The sequence below is a fragment of the Hyla sarda genome, chromosome 5 (genome assembly GCF_029499605.1).
Source record: "Hyla sarda isolate aHylSar1 chromosome 5, aHylSar1.hap1, whole genome shotgun sequence".
Taxonomy (NCBI): domain Eukaryota; kingdom Metazoa; phylum Chordata; class Amphibia; order Anura; family Hylidae; genus Hyla; species Hyla sarda.
Window position 1 is genome coordinate 260,162,540 of NC_079193.1, and position 21,305 is coordinate 260,183,844.

General features: G+C 42.9%; 1 long non-coding RNA gene across 1 annotated transcript in view; it reads right to left on the bottom strand.

Annotated features, from left to right (window-relative positions):
• Positions 1-6,072: 6,072 nt before the first annotated feature.
• The window catches only part of LOC130272674 (uncharacterized), a 75,250-nt gene continuing 60,017 nt past the window's right edge, over positions 6,073-21,305 (bottom strand). The window contains exon 3 of the long non-coding RNA XR_008843683.1: positions 6,073-6,278. This is a non-coding gene — a long non-coding RNA (uncharacterized LOC130272674). The remainder of the gene's footprint in view (positions 6,279-21,305) is intronic.

Here is a 21,305-nt window from a genome sequence, read left to right on the forward strand (position 1 = left end):
CTGGGGTCAACTTTTGACCCCTTTTTAAATATTGACACTACATTTGCCATGTGCCACTACTAGGCAATAGTCCCTGTTACTATAGAGTCCCTGAATATTAAAAATAGGGGTCTGTCTATTACATTACTTAATTCCTTTAGAGCACGGGGGTGAATGCAATCTGGACCTGGTGATTTGTCTATTTTGATTTTTTGTAGGCGGCCCTGTACTTCTTCTTGGGTTAGACAGGTGACCTGTAATTCTTCCTGGGTTAGACAGGTGAGCTGTACAGGGGCATTTACCTTATCTCGCTGTATTTCACCTGGTATCTAATTTTCCTCGGTGAATACAGTGGAGAAGAATTTGTTTAATATATTTGCTTTTTCCTGATCTCCATTATTAATTTCTTCTTTATTTTTTTTTAACCCCTTAAGGATGCAGCTCATTTTCACCTTAAAGGGGTACTCCGCCCCTAGACATCTTATCCCCTATCCAAAGGATAGGGGATAGGATGTCAGATTGCCACGGTCCCGCTGCTGGGGAGCCCCAGGATCCCCGCTGCGGCGCCGCGCTATCATTACAGCACAGAGCGAGTTTGCTCTGTGCGTAATGATGGGCGATACAGGGGACGGAGCAGCGTGACATCATGGCTCCGCCCCTCATGACATCACGTCCTGTCCCCTTAATGTAAGTCTATGGCAGGGGGCGTGATGACTGCCACGCTCCCTACATTACTCTTGTATTGAAAGGGGCGGACTGTGACATCACGAGGGGCGGAGCCATGACGTAACATTGCTCCGGCCCCTGTATTGGCTGTCGTTATGTGCAGAGCAAACTCGCTCTGTGCTGTAATGATAGCGCAGTGCCGCAGCGGGGATCCCGGGGCTCCCCAGCAGCGGGACCGCGCGATCTGACATCTTATCCCCTATCCTGTGGATAGGGGATAAGATGTCTAGGGGTTGAGTACCCCTTTAAGGACGCAGGCCTTTTTTGCAAATCTGACCACTGTCACTTTAAGCATTAATTACTCTGGTATGCTTTTACCTTTCATTCTGATTCTGAGAATGTTTTTCATTACATAGTCTACTTTATGTTAGTGGTAAAATTTCGTTGATACTTGTTTCAGTGAAAAATTCCAACATTTGCTGAAAAATTTGAATTTTTTTTACTTTGAAAATCTCTGCTTATAAGGAAAATGGGCATCCCAAATGAATTTTATATTGTTTCACATATACAATATGTCTACTTTATGATTGCATCATAAAGTTGACATGTTTTTACTTTTGGAAGACATCAGAGGGCTTCAAAGTATAGCAGCAATTTTCCACAACATTTTCAAAATCTGAATTTTTCAGGGACCAGTTCAGTTTTAAAGTGGATTTGAAGGGCCTTCATATTAGAAATACCCCACAGATGACTCCATTATAAAAACTGAAACCTCCACAGAATTTAATAAGGGGTGCAGTGAGCATTTACACCCCGCTGGCGTTTGACAGATCATTGGAACAGTTGGCTGTGCAAATGAAAAATTCAATTTTTCATTTTCACGGACCACTGTTCCAAAAATCTGTCAGACACCTGTGGGGCGTAAATGCTCACTGCACCCCTTATTACATTCCGTGAGGGGTGTAGTTTCCAAAATGGGGTCACGTGTGGGGGGGGGTCCATTGTTCTGGCACTATGATGGCTTTGTAAACACACGTGGCCTTCAATTCTGGACAAATTTTCTCTTCAAAAGCCCAATGGTGCTCCTCTTCTGAGCATTGTAGTTCACCTGCACAGCACTTTACATCCACATATGGGGTATGTTCTTACTCAGAAGAAATGGGGTTATACATTTTGGGGGGCTTTTTCCTATTTTCCCTTGTGAAAATGAAAAATTTAGGGTAACACCCCCCATTTTAGTGACAAATTTTTTTTTTTTCATTTTCCCATCCAACTTTAATGAAAATTCGTCAAACACCTGTGGGGTGTTCAGGCTCACTATACCCCTTGTTACGTTCTGTGAGGGGTGTAGTTTCCAAAATGGGGTCATATGTGGGTATTTATTTTTTGCGCTTATGTCAGAACCTCTGTAAAATCAACCACCCTGTGCAAATCACCAATTTAGGCCTCAAATGTACATAGTGTGCTCTCTCACTCCTGAGCCTTGTTGTGCATCTGCAGAGCATTTTACGCCCACATATGAGGTATTTCCATATTCAGGAGAAATTTGCGTTACAAATTTTGGGGGTCTTTTTTTACTTTTTCCTCTTGTGAAAATAAAAAGTATGGGGCAACACCAGCATGTTAGTGTAAAAAAATGTTTTTTTACACTAACCGGCTGATGTAGGCCCCACCAAAATTTGTAACGCGATTTCTCCTGGGTACAGAAATACCCCATATGTGGCCCTAAACTGCTTCCTTGAAATATGCCATGCGCATTTGAGGACTAAAATAGGGATTGAATAGGGGTGGACATAGGGGTATTCTACGCCAGTGATTCCCAAACAGGGTGCCTCCAGCTGTTGCTGAACTCCCAGCATGCCTGGACAGTTAGCGGCTGTCAAGAAATGCTGGGAGTCATTGTTTTGCAACAGCTGGAGGCTATGTTTTGGAAACACTGCTGTTCGATATGTTTTTTATTTTTATTGGGGGGGGGGGGGGGCAGTGTAAGGGGGTGTATATGTAGTGTTTTACCCTTTATTATGTGTTATTGTAGTGTAGTGTAGGGTTTTAGGGTACATTCGCACTGACGGGTTTACAGTGAGTTTCCCACTAGGAGTTTGCGCCACGGCAGAAAATTTGTCGCAGCTCAAACTTGAAGCAGGAAACTTACTGTAAACTTGCCCGTGTACATTCACATGGGGGGGGGGGGCAAACCTCCAGACAGTCTGGGCATGCTGGGAGTTGTAGTTTTGCAGCATCTGGAAAATCACAGTTTGGCGACCACTACACAGTGGTCTCCAAACAGTGGTCCTCCAGATATTTCAAAACTACAACTCCCAGCATGCCCAGACTGTCTGGACATGCTGGGAGCTGTAGTTTTGCATGCTCTTGAGAGCCACTGTCGACCACTCACCGGCCAGTCAGATCCCTCCGCAGACTGCCGGATCCCCACATGCCGCCACCAGGTAAGCAAAGACTTCCCCTTCCCTTTCACCCCGCTGTGCACTGCTCTTCCCGGACTTCCACATGTGGGTGGAGGTCCGGCAGTGGCGGCGGCGGGTGCATGTCGATAGCGGGGGCACTTACCCCCCGCCCTTGCCAGGCGCCCGCCATTGCTGCTGCCGGACCTCCAGATTGCCGCGCATTTAGTGTCAGCATTCTTGTTTTTGAGGACATAATCCCATTTTATATTGTTAAGGGCTTCTCTGAGTTGATCAAACTTTACCTTCCTAAAGTTCATAGTTTTTGTGGACCCTCACAAGATTCCCTTATTGAAGAACAAGCCATAATGTATTATATTATGATCACTATTTCCTAGGTGTCCTTCTACTTGCACATTAGTTTCTTTGTCAGGTCTGTTGGTTAATATTAGGTCTAGCAGGGCACCCCCTCTGGTCAGGCCCTGCACTATTTGGGACAGATAATTGTCTTTTGCTATTGTCAGAAACCTGTTTCCTTTATAAGATTTACAGGTCTCAGTCTCCCATTTTATATCAGGATATTTAAAGTCCCCCATTATTATCACCTCGTTCTGATTTGCTGCCTTGTATATTTGCCTCAGTAATTGATCTTCTGGCTCTTCCATTATGTTTGGTGGCTTATATCTCCATATATTTCTACCCATAATGACTCCACATTATCGTTTTCCTCCCGTATATCCTCCCGCAGTGTTGCCTTCACACTGGATTTTACATAAACACAAACTCCTCCACCTTTCTGTCTCTTCTGATCCTCCCTAAATAGACTATATGTATGTTGACCGCCCAGTCACAGCTATCATCCAACCAAGTCTCTGTTATACCCACTATGTCATAATTCTCCTCAGACATCCACCACTCCAGTTCGTCAGTTTTATTGGTCAGACTTCTGGCATTAGTCAACATGCATATCAATGGTGTATGTTTTTTTTCCTATGGAGTCTATCCCTATTAACTATTCTATCCCCTCCCTCCGTTCCACCCCCAGGTACATTACTAAGTCCCCCATCTCTATCTACACTATCTTCCCCCTCTATGTTGTAGGTTCCCTCCCCCAGTCCCTAGTTTAAACACTCCTCCACCAGTCTAGCCATCTTCTCCCCAAGCACAGCTGCACCCTTCCCATTGAGGTGCAGCCCGTCCCTACGGTAGAGCCGGTATCCGACAGCGAAGTCAGCCCAGTTCTCCATGAACCCAAACCCCTCCTTCCTACACCAGCTTCTGAGCCTCTTGTTTACCTCCCTAATGTCCCACTGCCTCTGTAGTGTGTCTCGTGGTGCAAGTAATATTTCAGAAAAATATTACCTTGGAGGTCCTGGCCTTAAGCTTGCGGCCTAAGTCCCAGAAATCATTTTTAGGGACACTCCACATACCTCTTACTTTGTCATTGGTGCCAATATGTACCATAACTGCTGGCTCCTCTCCATCCCCACCCAGCAACCTGTCAACCTGATCCACGATGTGCCGAACTCGAGCACCAGGAAGACACCACACTGTTCGGCCATCGCAGTCTTTGTGACAGATTGCCCTGTTTGTCCCCCTAATACTTGAGTTCCCCACTACCAGTTCCTGTCTGGCCTGCCCTGCACTCCTCCCTCCCTCCTTACTGGAGCAGACACCCCCTGGCGGTCAGAGCCAGAGTCCTGGTGCAGTACTGCTAGCTCTGAAATTGCATCCCCCTCATCTGCCAACCGTTGTTGGGGTGTACCAGATCAGGACTAGCCTCCCTGACACTTTTCCCTCAACGCTGTTTTCTGACTGTAACCCAGCTAGCTGCCTGACTGTCCTGCACATTCGTCCCACTATCCTCCCCCACCTCTACCCCAGAGAGTACTTGCTCACTGAGCAGGAGACTCCTCTCCAAGTTGTCAATGCACCTCAATGTTGCCAGTTGCCCCTCTAGATCCAGGATCTGGGCTTCCAAATGAACAACTCGCACACATCTCGCACAACAATATGCACCCTCGAACTGCTGTTCAAGGATTGCATACATTGCGCAAGATGTACACCGAACTGCGTTTTCCAACATGGAGGCCATCTAGTTATGGGGATTTCACAGATTGACAGCCAAAAACAGACAGTAACTATTAGAATTAAATTCTAAGTAGACCTTGTGAATTAAAGTCTCTACAGTGTAAGTAAAGTAACACTCACAGCAATCTCAAACTCCTGCTTTCAAACTCTCAGTTTCATAACTCTCACTTCCTCTCTTCCGAAGCCCACTCAAACTGAGTCCCAAACTAAGATTTATACAACTGTGAGCAATCTACCCCTTCACCTAGAGGTTGAGTACAGAGAAGAAAAAAAGAGTGAAAAGGCTTTTTAAAGGCAGTGATCCCTCTTTGTGCAAATGTAAGTACTCACACAAGTCATTCCAATTTCACAGATTCACTCCGCACATCAGATATCTTTCAGTTTTATAACTTTCTTTTACTTCCTGTCTTCCAAATCCCACTCAAACAGAGCATGCTCAGTACTGAGTCCCAAACTAAGATTTATACACCTGTGAGCAATCTACCCTCCCCCATAGAGGCTGAGTACAGAGAAAAAAAAGAGTGAAAGGGCCCCTCACAATAGCATCTTACCCAGGTACTGGAGAACGTGACAATGGTTTGTATGTGAAAAGTCACTCTTTACCACTGTCACTTTTCTTTCTCCATTGTTGGTGGTTAAGTATGATGCACCCCATAAAATACATATAGTATGGGTACCTATATTTTGATTCTCCTTGTACCATTTTTACTATACTAAATGCACTCTGTATGCTGCTATGAAGCAGACATTGAAATGAACTTGGATGCATATATTTTTCAGTAGTTGATGGTGCCAACCTCCGATATTACTCACAGGTAGAGTGGCAATCTAATGAAAGAGAGGTGTCTGTGTTCTTATGATTGATATAAAGAAGATGACAAGAAATTGTAGACCGTTAAAGAAATATAGTAGCAGTTCTTTGTTGTTCCTGCATGAGATTAGACATCTTTTAATCTCATAAATCAGCTTGTTCAACAATCTATCTGGGAAGGAAGGACAAGAGATTTTGTTGTATGTTTCCTTGGTTCCATTTGCAAAATCTCAATACTCTTGTGACAGTTTCATCTAAAAGGCCTGTGCTACTGAAAATATCTTTATCCCAGAGGATATTTGAAGGTGGTCATCCTTTTTACTCAGCATCTAAAAAAAAAAAAAATGCCTCACGGTAAAACCTGTGCGTATATTTCAGCTATTAAATAGGCATATCACATTCTTTTTACAAAGAGCCTGCAATTTACAATCCATTACTTCTCATTTATGGAAATCACATTTAATTGCCTTGATTGATTTTTACATAAATTGCACTTCTGAGATTTACTGATATGTAAACAATTAAAAACGGTATCTGGAGGCTTTAAATATTTAGAAATTCATGTTCAAACACCTGGTATGAGGTAAATAGAACACTATACTTACAGAAGAATTATTATTCATAAGTAAATAAATAAGATATATATTGTGTATAAATTACCAAAAAGTAAACCTTTGGATAAGACTGTGTTCACATTTATTGTTAAAGACATCATAGGTTTTATCATGTTTCTGGAAACACACAGTTTAGAATGCAGCGTCATAAAAAAATGAACTTTATGAGAGAATCAATCTATCCCATTATAAATCAGTAGGGTCCAGTAGACACCATTGTTGCCCATCATGTGACCTGAACACACAGTTATTTTTTTTAGCTTTCTGCTCTGCTGATGGAAGAAAAACTCTGAAATTAAAGTGCAAATGTAGTATTTTGCATAAAGATAATGTCACATCTGGATTGGGACAAGTGCAGCCTTGAACAGAAAGACACCCTCTTTACTTGTCTTTTTAGGTGCCTACCTCCTTAATATGGTGACTCCAACCACAGTGTCAGTCCCTACTGTACAAAGGTGCAGGGCTTTAACCATGTCCCCTTTGGGGGTGTAAGGGCCGAAGCCGCAGCTGATTGGCCCAGCGCCTGCAGATCCTGAGCGGCCAGAGTGCAGCATGTGATGCCTAGCCAGTTGTGAACATCCAAGATTACAAACATCCATAAACTATATTACCCAGCAACAAACAGTATGTTTTTGGCCAGATTACAGATTACAAAATATTATCCTTTTCTAGCTAGTCACATTGAAATTGTAATCTTTTTGGAAGATGGGGTCTCTTCTTAAAGCTATTGTGCAAAATTGTATAAAGGTACTCAGAATCCCCACAATCTATTTTAAATAGTCACAGACATATTGAAAACCTCCATTACATGGTATGTGAAGCTATATGCCATAGGTTATTTATTGTTAAAGAATGTGTTAGAAAAAGTATTTGTGTTTCTCCATATAAAATCACTCAGGTGTGGGATGATGGGCTTATTGCCATCTATAGGTGCTATTCTACTGATTTGTAATTCAGCTACATACACAAGGGCTTTTTATGCTATCATTGCTAAATTTATTTGATATTCTTGGCCATTGATCATACCCTGCCTCCAGACCTAAAATCTAAAATATGTAATCTATGCAATAGATTTTGGTTTAAGTAACCACCGGAAATTCATGATTAGATTTCAATTAGCCAATAGGTGCCCCACATTATACAACTTTTAGGTAATTTACTGCTATATGAAGCTAAAGAAACTACCGTATTTATCAGCGTATAACACGCACTTTTTAGGCTTTTTAGGCCGATAAGCCGCTGCAGTTCAATGATTTAAAGTGGGCGTTTAAATCAATGAACTGCAGCGGCTTTGCAGGTGCAGAGACTGCCAGCGCTGCCAGCTTCTCTGCCCCTGCCTGTCCTGGGGTCTAGAGCCCTGCTGCAGGCCCTTCTCTCCCCCTGGCTATCGGCGCCGCTGCCCGTTCTCTCCCCCTGACTATCGGTGCCGGTGCCCCATTGCCGGCGCCGATAGCCAGGGGGAGAGAAGCGGCGCCGGCAATGGGGCAGCGACGCTGACAGACAGGGGGAGAGAAGGGTCAGCGGCACCCATTGCAGGCGTCGCTGCCCCGTTGCCTCCCCATCCGCGGTTGCATAATTACCTGTTGCCGGGGTCGGTTCCTCGCTGCTTCAGGCCTCCGGTGTGCGTCCCCTGCATCACTCGGCATTGCGCCGCGCCGTGCAGTGCATAGCAATGATGCATGGGACGCACACCGGAGGCCTGAAGCAGCGTGGACCCGACCCCGGCAACAGGTAATTATACAACCGGGGATGGGGGAGGCAACGGGGCAGCCGCGCCGGCAATGGGTGCCGCTGCCCCTTCTCTCCCCCTGGCTATCGGCGCTGCTGCCCCATTGCTGGCGCTGCTTCTCTCCCCCTGGCTATCGGTGCAGGCAATGGGGCGCCGGCACCGATAGCCAGCGGGAGAGAAGCGGCGGCAGCAGGGCTCTAGACCCCAGGAAAGGCAGGGGGAGAGAAGTGGGCAGCGACGGTCTCTCTCCCCCTGCCTTTCCTGGGGGTGTATCGGGGTATACGCATGCACACACACGCACCCTCATTTTACCAAGGATATTTGGGTAAAAAACTTTTTTCACCCAAATATCCTTGGTAAAATGAGGGTGCGTGTTATAGGCCGGTACGTGGTATACCCCGATAAATACGGTATGTTTAGTTATATAGTACAGCTAAAAACAGACATATGTCTATCAAGTTCAACCAAGAAATAGGTCAGGTTGCTTGCAATTTTTAAGCATATTTAGTACACATTTCTCTCTTTTTGCTTTCATATGTCTCCTTTGGTGCTGTATTTTATGAGTTGGCAAAGGGTCTCTTAGTTCCAGTGAACGGAAATCTTAATGCATTAGCATGCAAAGGCATTTTAGGCAATTATATGCTTTTAACTTTGTATTAACAATTTGGCATAGGGCATGTTGTTTTCACTATGACTTTGCTCCAGGGCACAAGTAAGGTCCATGGCTGGATTAGATTGTTGCCCTGATCTCATCCTGTTGAACACCTTTGAGATGAACTAAAACCGCAGAGATCAGGAGACAGGCCCTATTGTCCAATCTATGAGATGAAACTGTATTTTCATATGTTATGGCTAAATAGCACTTTTTGTGGCAAAATTGCCATTCTAAAGGAATATGTGATTGTACCATCATAGAGGTATGCTTTAGAAACATTGCAAGTGAAGAATATTGTGCCTAAAGAGGTACCATACAACAACAAATTAAATGCCTCAGGACCTGTATTATAGAACCCTAGGGGCTTGATATGCAAGTCATGTTCATGTTCTTTCCTTATGGTAGGCTTGGGTCTCTACTATTTTTACCACAAAGATAAATAGATCTAACATGATGCATTATGTGAAATTAAACATATTTTCAATTCTCAGTGCACCTTCTTTGTTTTGTCCTTTTGCCCTTGGTTATGATATTCTATGGACATCTACTGACATAGTTAGACATGCTCATTTCATCAACATATTGTTTGTTAACCACTACTGTCTATGTAAGCTAGGGGCTTGTGGGAAAGTGTGTGCTTTGTGGCATGGCAACAGCAGGGTCAAAGTTCGGAGAGGAAAGCAGGAAGTGATCAGATCCATGAGGGAGACAAATAGAGATAGCGAATTTAAAAAAATTTTTTTTGGCCAATTCACCAAATTTTCAAAAAAATTTGTTTCAGTCCGAATTTATTTGTGGCGAATCACTATTAAAAATGGCTATTTCTGGCCTACAGAGAGCCTCAATAGGGATGTAGAAAACACTTTACCTTGCTGTAACACACATAGGGAGTATGCTGTGTTAGTGAAATACTGGTATTCAGTAGGACATGCAGATTAGAGGTGTCGCTATTAGAATCACTGTCACAGAGTGGCTGAATGACAGGGCCTATAGGTGACATCAGTATGAGGAGACCATAAAGTGGCTGAATGGCACAGCTTGGAGTTGGCGGCAGCAAGAGGAGACCATATAGGGGGACATTTATCAAAGCATTTAGTAGTTTTTTTTTTTGCTTAACCCCTTCAGGACCAAGCCCATTTTGGCCTTAAGGACCAGAGCGTTTTTTGCACATCTGGCCACTGTCACTTTAAACATTAATAACTCTGGAATGCTTTTAGTTATCATTCTGATTCCGAGATTGTCTTTTCGTGACATATTCTACTTTAACATGGTGGTAAATTTTTGTGGTAACTTGCATCCTTTCCTTGTGAAAAATCCTAAAATTTGATGAAAAATGTGAAAATTTAGCATTTTTCTAACTTTGAAGCTCTCTGCTTGTAAGGAAAATGTATATTACAAATAAAAAATTTTTTTATTCACATATACAATATGTCTTCTTTATGTTTGCATCATAAAAGTGATGTGTTTTTACTTTTGGAAGACACCAGAAGGCTTCAAAGTTCAGCAGCAATTTTCCAATTTTTCACAAAATTTTCAAACTCACTATTTTTCAGGGACCAGTTCAGGTTTGAAGTGTATTTGAAGGGTCTTCATATTAGAAATACCCCACAAAAGACCTCATTATAAAAACTGCACCCCCCAAAGTATTCAAAATGACATTCAGTCAGCGTTTTAACCCTTTAGGGGTTTCACAGGAATAGAAGCAAAGTGAAGGAGAAAATTCACAATCTTCATTTTTTACAGTCGCATGTTCTTGTAGACCCAATTTTTGAATTTTTACAAGTGGTAAAAGGAGAAAATGTATACTTATATTTGTAGCCCGATTTCTCTCGAGTAAGCACATACCTCATATGTCTATGTAAAGTGTTCGGCGGGCGCAGTAGAGGGCTCAGAAGGGAAAGAGCGATAAGGGGATTTTGGAGAGTACGTTTTTCTGAAATGGTTTTTGGGGGGCATGTTGCATTTAGGAAGCCCCTATGGTGCCAGAACAGCAAAAAACCCTCACATGGCATACCATTTTGGAAACTAGACCCCTTGAGGAACATAACAAGGAATAAAGTGAGCCTTAATACCCCACAGGTGTTTCACGACTTTTGCATATGTAAAAAAAAATATATTTTTTTTCACTAAAATGTGTGTTTCCCCCCAAATTTCACATTTTTCCAAGGGTTAATAGCAGGAAATACCCCCCAACATTTGTAACCCCTTCTCTTCTGAGTATGGAGGTACCCCATAAGTTGACCTGAAGTGCACTATGGGCGAACTACAATGCTCAGAAGAGAAGGAGTCATATTTGGCTTTTTGAGAGCAAATTTTGCTCGGGGGGCATGTCGCATTTAGGAAGCCCCTATGGTGCCAGAACAGCAAAAAAAAAAACACATGGCATACCATTTTGGAAACTAGACCCCTTGAAGAATGTAATAAGGAATAAAGTGAGCCTTATTACCCCACAGGTGTTTCACGACTTTTGCATATGTAAAAAAAAAAAAATAATTTATACTAAAATGTGTGTTTCCCCCCAAATTTCAAATTTTTGCAAGGGTTAATAGCAGAAAATACCACCCAAAATTTGTAACCCCATCTCTTCTGAGTATGGAGGTACCCCATAAGTTGACCTGAAGTGCACTATGGGCGAACTACAATGCTCAGAAGAGAAGGAGTCATATTTGGCTTTTTGAGAGCAAATTTTGCTCGGGGAGCATGTCGCATTTGCCAGAACAGCAAAAAAAAAAAAAAACACATGGCATACCATTTTGGAAACTAGACCCCTTGAGGAACGTAACAAGGGGTACAGTGAGCATTTGCCCCCCACTGGTGTCTGACAGATCTTTGGAACAGTGGGCTGTACAAGTTTTCATTTTCACGGACCACTGTTCCAAAGATCCGTCAGACACCTGTGGGGGGTAAATTCTCACTGCACCCCTCAGTACATTCCGTGAGGGGTGTCGTTTCCGAAATGGGGTCACATATGGGGTTTTGTTTTTTTTGCGTTTGTCAAAACCGCCGTAACAATCAGCCACCCCTGTGCAAATCACCTCAAATGTACATGGTGCGCTCTCCCTTCTGGGCCTTGTTGTGCGCCCCCAGAGCACTTTGCGCCCACATATGGGGTATCTCCGTAGTCGGGAGAAATTGCGTTACAAATTTTGGGGGGCTTTTTTCCCTTTTACCTCTTGTGAAAATGCAAAGTATAGGGCAACACCAGCATGTTAGTGTAAAAAAATTTATTTTTTTACACTAACATTCTGGTGTAGACCCCAACTTTTCCTTTTCATGAAGGGTTAAAGAAGAAAAAGCCCCTGAAACCTTGTAACGCAATTTCTTCCGAGTACAGCGATACCCCATATGTGGCCCTAAACTGTTGCCCTGAAATACGACAGGGCTCCAAAGTGAGAGCGCCATGCGCATTTGAGGCCTGAATTAGGGATTTGCATAGGGGTGGACATAGGGGTATTCTACGCCAGTGATTCCCAAACAGGGTTCCTCCAGCTGTTGCAAAACTCCCAGCATGCGTGGACAGTCAACGGCTGTCCGGCAATACTGGGAGTTGTTGTTTTTCAACAGCTGGATGCTCTGCTTTGGAAACAGTGGTGTACCGGACGTTCTTATTGGGGGAGGGGGGCTGTGTAGGGGTATGTGTATATGTAGTGTTTTTAACTTTTTATTTTATTTTGTGTTAGTGTAGTGAAGTGTTTTTAGGGTACAGTCACATGGGCGGGGGATTACAGCGAGTTTCCCAGCGCAAAATTTGCTGCATCTCAAGATGCGAGAAACCCACTGTAAAAGCCTCGCCCATGTGAATGTACCCTGTACATTCACAGGGGGGGGGGGGGGGGGGGGTGCACCAGCTGTTGCAAAACCACAACTCCCAGTGTGCATGGTCTGTTAGTGCATGCTGGGAGTTATAGTTTTGCAACAGCTGGAGGCACACAGGTTAGGAAACACTGAGTTAGAAACAGACAATGTTTCCCAACCAGTGTGTCTCCAGTTGTTGCAAAACTACAACTCCCAGCATGCCCAGACAGCTGAAGGGCATGCTGGGAGTTGTAGTTCGGCAACATCTGAAGGGCCAGATGTTGCTGAACTAAAACTCCCAGCATGCCTGGACAGTCAGTGCATACTGGGAGTTGTAGTTTTGCAACAGCTGGAAGAGCACAGATTGGAGACCATTATACAATGGTCTCCAAACTGGGGCCCTCCAGATGTTGCAAAACTACAACTCCCAGCATGCATGGTCTGTTAGTGCATGCTGGGTGTTATAGTTTTGCAACAGCTGGAGGCACACAGGTTAGGAAACACTGAGTTATAAACAATGTTTTCCAACCAGTGTGTCTCCAGTTGTTGCAAAACTACAACTCCCAGCATGCCCAGACAGCTGAAGGGCATGCTGGGAGTTGTAGTTCGGCAACATCTGAAGGGCCAGATGTTGCTGAACTAAAACTCCCAGCATGTCTGGACAGTCAGTGCATGCTGGGAGTTGTAGTTTTGCAACAGCTGGAAGAGCACAGATTGGAGACCATTATGCAATGGTCTCCAAACTGGGGCCCTCCAGATGTTGCAAAACTACAACTCCCAGCATGCCCAGACAGCCAAAGGCTGTCTAGGCATGCTGGGAGTTGTAGTTTTCAGACTTCTAGAAGCAGCAGTGAAGATCTTCACTGCTGCCTCTGAAGACTACATACTTACCTGCCAGTCCCGTCGCTGCTCGTCCACGTGGCCGGTCCTGCCGCTGCTCCAGGTAAGGCTGCCGGTCCCCTGGTGTTCCCCCCGTGTTCCCCCCCCCTATGCCCCAGGTCCCTGCGAGCCCCCGCAGCCATCGTCCCCCGTTCTGCCTGATTTCCAGGGGCGGGCAGTGCGGGGGATCTGAACTTTCACCCCAGATCACTGTGATTGGTCCACGGGGACCAATCACAGTGATCGCTGACCAGGACCATCAATGGATGGTCCTGGGGGGGTGAAGCAGAAGTTGTCCCCTGCTGGAAACAGCGGGACTTCTGCCAGTTAACCCGTGCGATGCTGCGCATCGCCGGGTTAACTGAATGTCATTTCTAAATGCTGGGATGCGCGAAAGCACTGCACAACCCGGCGTTTATATATGACATTCTGCGGGAAGGGGTTAAAATTGTCGCAAAAAAATCGCACTTGTGACGTCTCTCTTTTTTGTGCGACTTTTGATTGTGCAATGTCCTAAGCAAAAAATAAAAATCTTGCTTACCAAAGCAAAAAGTAATTTTTGACTTGCAGTGGTCAGAGATTTATCAAGTGCGAAAGTCGCTAAAAAGTCGCATTACATGAAAAAACCTACTAAATTTACTCCAGCTCTGACATGGAGCAGAAAAAGTCACTACCAAAGCAAAAAAAGAAAAATTGCTTACATGAAAGAAATTTATCAACAGGCTGAAAGCAGTTGATAAATAAGTCGCATATAAGAAAAAAATTGTAAGAAAAAAATAACTAAAAAAAGGAATACAAAAGCAAACATTGATAAATGTCCCCCATAGTGGCTGAATGGCACAGCCTGGAGTTGGCGGCAGCAAGATGAGACCATAGAGTGGCTGAATGACACAGCCTAGAGTTGGCGGTGGCAAGAGGAGACCATATAGGGGTTGAATGACACAGCATGGAGCTGACATCAGCATGATGAGAACATATGGTTGCAGTATGAGACAGCCAGGAGCTGGCATCAGCATGAGGAGAACATATGGTGGCAGTATGAGACAGCCTAGAGCTGGCATCAGCATGAGGAGAACATATCGTGGCAGTATGAGACAGCCTGGAGATGGCATTGCATGAGGAGAACATATAGTGGTAGTATGAAACAGCCTGTAGCTGGCATCAGCAGCATCAGGAGTCCTGAAAGTGACCCGGTCAGTGGGTGGCAATACTAGTACCCGGTGACGAAGGTGGGTGAAAAAAGGAGAACTTGGCATCAGATGTGTGGCATCAGGCAGGTGGCTGGATCAGAATAGTAGCTGAGGCAGGTAGGCAGAAGAAAACGGTCTCTTTTGTAAAAGTGTTAGTGTGTACAAGTAAGTATTGAGGATATGCATTACGTAAAACTTAACTTTGAATAATATTCTTAGGATAACATTTTTTTTTTTTTATTTAACAAAAGGAAAGGTGTGCGAAAAAACCCTAAAAGGGTTGGTCCCACACAGGAACCTCTCCCTATTTCCACCTACAAACACTGCCATTTCCTAAGGTTTTTAGGTGGAAATAGAGAGAGGTTCCTGTGTGGGGTCGCCCTTTTTAAGACGAGTAACACTTTCCTTGAAAAGGTGGAAGGGAACAACGCATTGTCCATTGTAGCAGGTGGGGATTACAACTTCCCCTTTAAGGCCCTATTCTCATACTATTAATTCCATTCTTGGCAAGTGTTACTCACCCTAAAAAGGGTGGCCCCCCACAGGTATGCACTTATGAGGGGAGTACAATACGCTCCACTATGCTTAAAACAGTATTTGTCTAGAACAGCAGCAGGTGTGTACTTTTGGCTGTCCTTTCACAGCAACTAGGTCCTTAAGACTTCAACAGAAACAAAATGGTACACCACCTATGTACACACAGGTTACACTTAATAGAGGACAATACGCTCCGCTACGCAACCTGTATTAGGCACTAATAGCAGGTGATTACGGCTTTTAGTGCTCTGCTCACCCCAACTGGCTGGCTACTATTAGCTTTTCAGTTGTTATGTACTACATCCAAAATTGCACTTTCTCTCTCAATCTCCCTCCCTTCGCTATCAGTGCTTTCAGGCTGGATTTGGGCTTGAGGTGAATCGCTGCTGTAAAAATGATTTTCTGTGCAACACACTGCTCTTTGTCCCTCTCTCTCTGCAATAGAATGCTGGAATGGCTGGCTGGCAAGATGGCTACCGATTTATATAGGGCTGTGACATCACAGGGTGGCTGGCTGCTGATAGGCTGCATGCTGCATGTGATTCAGGGTCATCCCGCCTACCTGTGTTCCCGCCTTCCCAGCGTTCCTTGCCCCATGTCCTGACATGTGGAGCCGCCATCTTAGATGCCCTGGAGCCTGGACCACACTAAATGGAGTTTAATGAAGTGTTTCTTGTGTCCGCATCGCGGCGATATTCAGGTTCGTTGCAAAGCAAATTTTTCGTGAAATTTGTAATTAATTCAGATTTGTCAGATTCAAGTCGCTCAACCCTAGAGACAAACACTAAAGTGATGTCAGTCATTTTACTTAATATACAAAAAAGAAGATTGCAGCAGCACATTTTAAAAATTTAAAGACTCTTAGAGCACTTTTTGATCAAAACATGTATCCCCATCCACCACGTGGAGGTGGCCATTTCGGATGGGTCCCTAACACACATTATGAGTCCAATACTCATAACACTCACCTCTGCTGTGCATATAACCTCTGACTGGATGACATGCTGGATCCATTATCAATTTAAAATACTTCCTGGGAAAAAGGGGAGGGGTGCACGGCTGAAGAGGGTGCCATTCCCTCTAAGTTGCACAAAACAAAAAACACAAACAGCCAGCACAACTACCTGATACATGTGTGCACGCTGCTGTGGCAAATACAGAGTATACAAAAAAGAAGTTTGCAGCAGCACATTTTATCAAAATTTAAAGGCTCTTAATTGATAATGGATCCAGCATGTCACCCAGTCAGAGGCTATAGGCACAGCAGAGGTGAGTGTTATGAGTATTGGACTCATAATGTGTGGACTCATCTGAAATGGCCACCTCCACGTGGTGGATGGGGGGACACGTTTTGATCCAAAAGAGTCTTTAAATTTTGATAAGATGTGCTGCTGCAATCTTCTTTTTTGTATACTCTGTATTTGCCACAGCAGCGTGCACCCGTGTATCAGGTAGTTGTGCTGGCTGTTTGTGTTTTTTTGTTTTGTGCAACTTAGAGGGAATGGCACCCTCTTCAGCCGTGCACCCCTCCCAGTCATTTTACTTAAAACAGTACATTTGTCCTCCTGTTCATGTATATATGTGGTGCACATCTAATTTTACTAACTTTGCTTTGAGGTAAAACCTCTTTTAAAGTCCATATTTTTGAGCAGTTTATAAAAATGGACCCAACATCCATTACTTGAATGTTTTCTTAAGTGGAAGGCATTTCATCCTTGTAAGACAATAGGGAAGGCACTTACTCTACATACATACTCTTTGTCCATTGTTATAGTGTTTCTTTTTCAATAAATACATTCAACATGTTCAACAAGTTCAGCAGATTTTATTTTATTAAACTGGAAAACGTAGACATATTCAAGGCTTTTATTTTTAGCTGTCTCAGAAAAATAGATCTGCCGTTCTATGATTCAATGTTCCCCTTCAGCAGAAAACTATAAACAAGACACAAGGGAAGCAAAGTGGAAAAAAATGCAACAAAGCCAGATGTTTAACATAAATGCTTGGCCATGAAGCTGTATGACTTGGCTCTTTCACTGTCTAACTGTTGCCACTGTAAAGTAGTTTAAAGAAATTATTGTGTTTCTTTTTCCTTCTAACTACTCTTTTATGAAGAGATTCTCAATGTGTTTTTTTTTAGTTCTCAGTAAATTCATTATGTTTGGTCAGCAATGTTAAAATAAATGTTGTGCATTGTCCAGCAAAGGAAGGTCGATTTATTGTAATTATGGCTCACTGTAAACAACCACCCATGTAATAGTATACATTGATCTAACTATATTTAACATAAATGTTCAGTCACTCATAACAACTAATCAAACACTTGATCTACTAGTATGGTAGAGACCAGAAAATAACAAATTATAACTATTAGAGCTGAAGGCGTGTGATTAAGATACTGTATACTGGTCCTCTTGACAATATACGGTATGAACTCTACTTTGGCAATTTGACCTTCCCAGTTTTTCATTGCACAGTGGCAATCCAGTCCAATCTCTGAGGCACTAAACAAGCGCTGATTCTGGCTTTTCTGCTCCCTGAGGTGAAAACTCAAAAGAAATTATTGCATGCAGAAAATCTGCAGTATATAAAAATACAAGCAGACTGTATATTTCTGTACTTCTAAATTATAGTCATAGACTTACCAAACGATACCACTTCACAAATATTACCCTCGTACAAATCACTAACATATCACAAATGCACCTATATTTTTTACTGTCTAAGGTGAAAAATGAAACAGTGCTCTTACACTTTCCTCTATGTTGCCCATTTGCCATTGGAGAAAATGCTCGAGTGAATAGGACTTAAAGGTGTACTCCGGCCCTAAGACATCGAATCTCCTATCCAAAGAATAGGGGATAAGATGTCTGATTGCAGGGGTCCTGCCACTGGGGACCCCCACAATCTCTCATGCAGCGCCCTCTCATTGACTTGCATTTAGGGGGTGGGGTGTGACGTCACATGGGGCGGAGTTGTGACATCACGATATCCCGGCCCCGTAGTCGTGAGGCTTCAGACTTGGAGCCTCCAGCTCTGGCGTGCAGCTCACACAGGTGGGTGCTTCATGAGAGATTGCGGAGGTCCCCAGTGGTGGGACCTCCACGATCAGACATCTTATCCCCTATCCTTTGGATAGAGGATAAGATGTGTTAGGGTGGAGTACCCCTTTTAAGTTCAAGCAGCCCTTTACTGACATTCACTAAGGCTTTGTTTTTATTTGTGTGGAAGGTTAAATTCGAGGCCCCTGTCACAGTTTGCGTTCAGTGTCGGAAAATGGAGCTGGCTTGTTCACTGTATGACTGACAGCAATGGATTAGATGGCTGATTTAGATTTGGGCATATACATTAACTGGCCATAGTGTGCAGGAATGATTGTAAGCAGCCATGCACAGATGGACACGCTTTGTGCCTAGCCCTGTGAAGGTTAACTGAAGGGCAAGGTGCATGAAGGTTCCATTCAGCAGCTTTGGAAATTGAGAAAGGATGTCAGAGGACTAGATTTCACCCCAATGAGATATCAACTTTAGAGAACATTTCTTAGGTTTAAAGGGGTACTCCGGTGGAAAACTTTTTTTTTTTTTTTAAATCAACTGGTACCAGAAAGTTAATGAAGAAAGGTAGTCCAGCAGTCCCTTAAAACGTAGATCCTTTATTGCACTTTTCTTTAAAAATACAGAGCATACACCATGCACCTTCACCTGGTCAGCAAACTACTCCTATGGACACGTTTCGAATGCATGCGCGTTCTTGATCACTAACGATCAAGAACAAGCATGCGTTCGAAACGCGTCCATAGGAGTAGTTTGCTGACCAGGTGAAGGTGCATGGTGTGTGCTCTGTATTTTTTAAAGAAAAGTGCAATAAAGGATCTACGTTTTAAGGGACTGCTGGACTACCTTTCTTCATTTACTCACAAGTATCAAGCCTGGCCGGGCTCGAGTCCTTGCAGACCGTGGAGGAGGTGAGCTGAGAGAACTTTATTTCCTATCCAGAAAGTTAAACAGATTTGTAAATTACTGTACTGTAAATAGTACTGTAAACTGACCAGAGCAGCATATGTTTGCTATGGGGAGTTCTCCTACTCTGGACAGTTCTTAAAGGGGTATTCCAGGCCAAAACTTTTTTTTTATATATCAACTGGCTCCGGAAAGTTAAACAGATTTGTAAATCACTTCTATTAAAAAATCTTAATCCTTCCAATAGTTATTGGCTTCTGAAGTTGAGTTGTTGTTTTCTGTCTAACTGCTCGTTGATGACTCATGTCCCGGGAGCTTTGCAGTTCCTATGGGGATATTCTCCCATCATGCACAGCTCCCGGGACGTGACATCATCATTGAGCAGTTAGACAGAAAACTTCAGAAGCTAATAACTATTGGAAGGATTAAGATTTTTTTTTTTTATAGAAGTAATTTACAAATCTGTTTAACTTTCCGGAGCCAGTTGATATATATATGTAAAAAAAGGTTTTGCCTGGAATACCCCTTTAAGTACTGGAAGGTTAAGATTTTTTAATAGAAGTAATTTACAAATCTGTTTAACTTTCTGGCACCAGTTGATTTAAAAAACATTTTTTCCACCCGAGTACCCCTTTAATTACATACAACTTATGATTCTGGAGGCAGATCAGATGCAATGTTGCAAAGTATGTATGATGCAAAATACATAATGTAATGAATTTACTGAGCGTGGAGTGGAGTTTTCTTTGTGTTTTTTTTTTCCTCGACAGGTATGTTTTCATGGTATTTACTCATTTTTCCCTACATTTTTCTTTTCCCTTACCTATGTTTTGCATTTTTACACATTCCCTTTTCTGAGTCAAGCCTCTTCCTAGGCAGACACGCCCCTTAATCCTATTTGACTTTTATTTTTATGGAATTATGGTTGGGTTTGATGGCTGTTTTGGGCACAAATTTTGACACACATAAGGTGCGCCTAAATTCAGCTGCAGAACCCAACCAACGGAATCACATTAGTAAATAACCCCCAATGTGTTTACCTAATAGGGGGATAATAAAGCAGAGGGAACTTTTTATCTTTATTTAGTGTTATGCAATATATGCTTCAGAAATGGTTGTCTTGGCTGTGCACTTAAACCTAATGTTCAATTGAATGTTAAATCACATATAATTCACTTGCTTCCTGCAATATTATACAAGTTTCTATGTAAGTTTTCATGTTGTGTTTTTTTAAGCTATGGCAAAACAATGCAAAATATTTTTGGTATTTGTCATAACAAAGTTAAATCTTTTCTAATTCACAAACACCTTCCAATGATTATTTGTTTCTTCTGCAGTTTGTAGAGAGTGTCTATTGTGTAGCTAATGTTAAGAGTAACCTTTGCAATGGCAGGACCTAGACATTTCCCCAGCAACCTCAAAGGTTACATGATGATTTGTTTGCAAATCAGCAGTTCCGTCATCTTCTCTCATCTCTTGGGTCTCCTTCAAGAACTACTTCAAAATTAAAGGTCTTTTTCTGTTAGAATACATGAACATTATCTTTTTATCTCAACAAAAAGACTTGTAGGTTGACTTTATATTAGCATTGTCTTATGCTCTAAGTAGAATTTATATTCTTTAGCCTTTTGAAAGGATTTGTCAAGTTAGAGGGTTCTCCCAAGGAAGTAGGATGTTTAAAAATGTTAATGCTATCTAGGAAAAAAACATTTTACATAATGTTAGCTTTCTTATTGTTGTGAATAGTGACCTGCTGTATGGGTGGAAGGTATGGGACAAGTTAGCACCACTGCTGCTCCCATACTTCCCCCATTACACAGCCCTGTGACTCTGTTTGAAAAGTAGAGCGTGTACAACTGCTGCAAGCATTGATGTCCTTTAAAAAGGAACAAGAAGAAGAGAAAATAAAGTGCTGGCTGGATGGCATGAAAACAGTCATCTCTCTGTTGGAAATTCTTCTTGTAGGCAAGAGGCTGGACGGTCCAACCCAAAAAAATG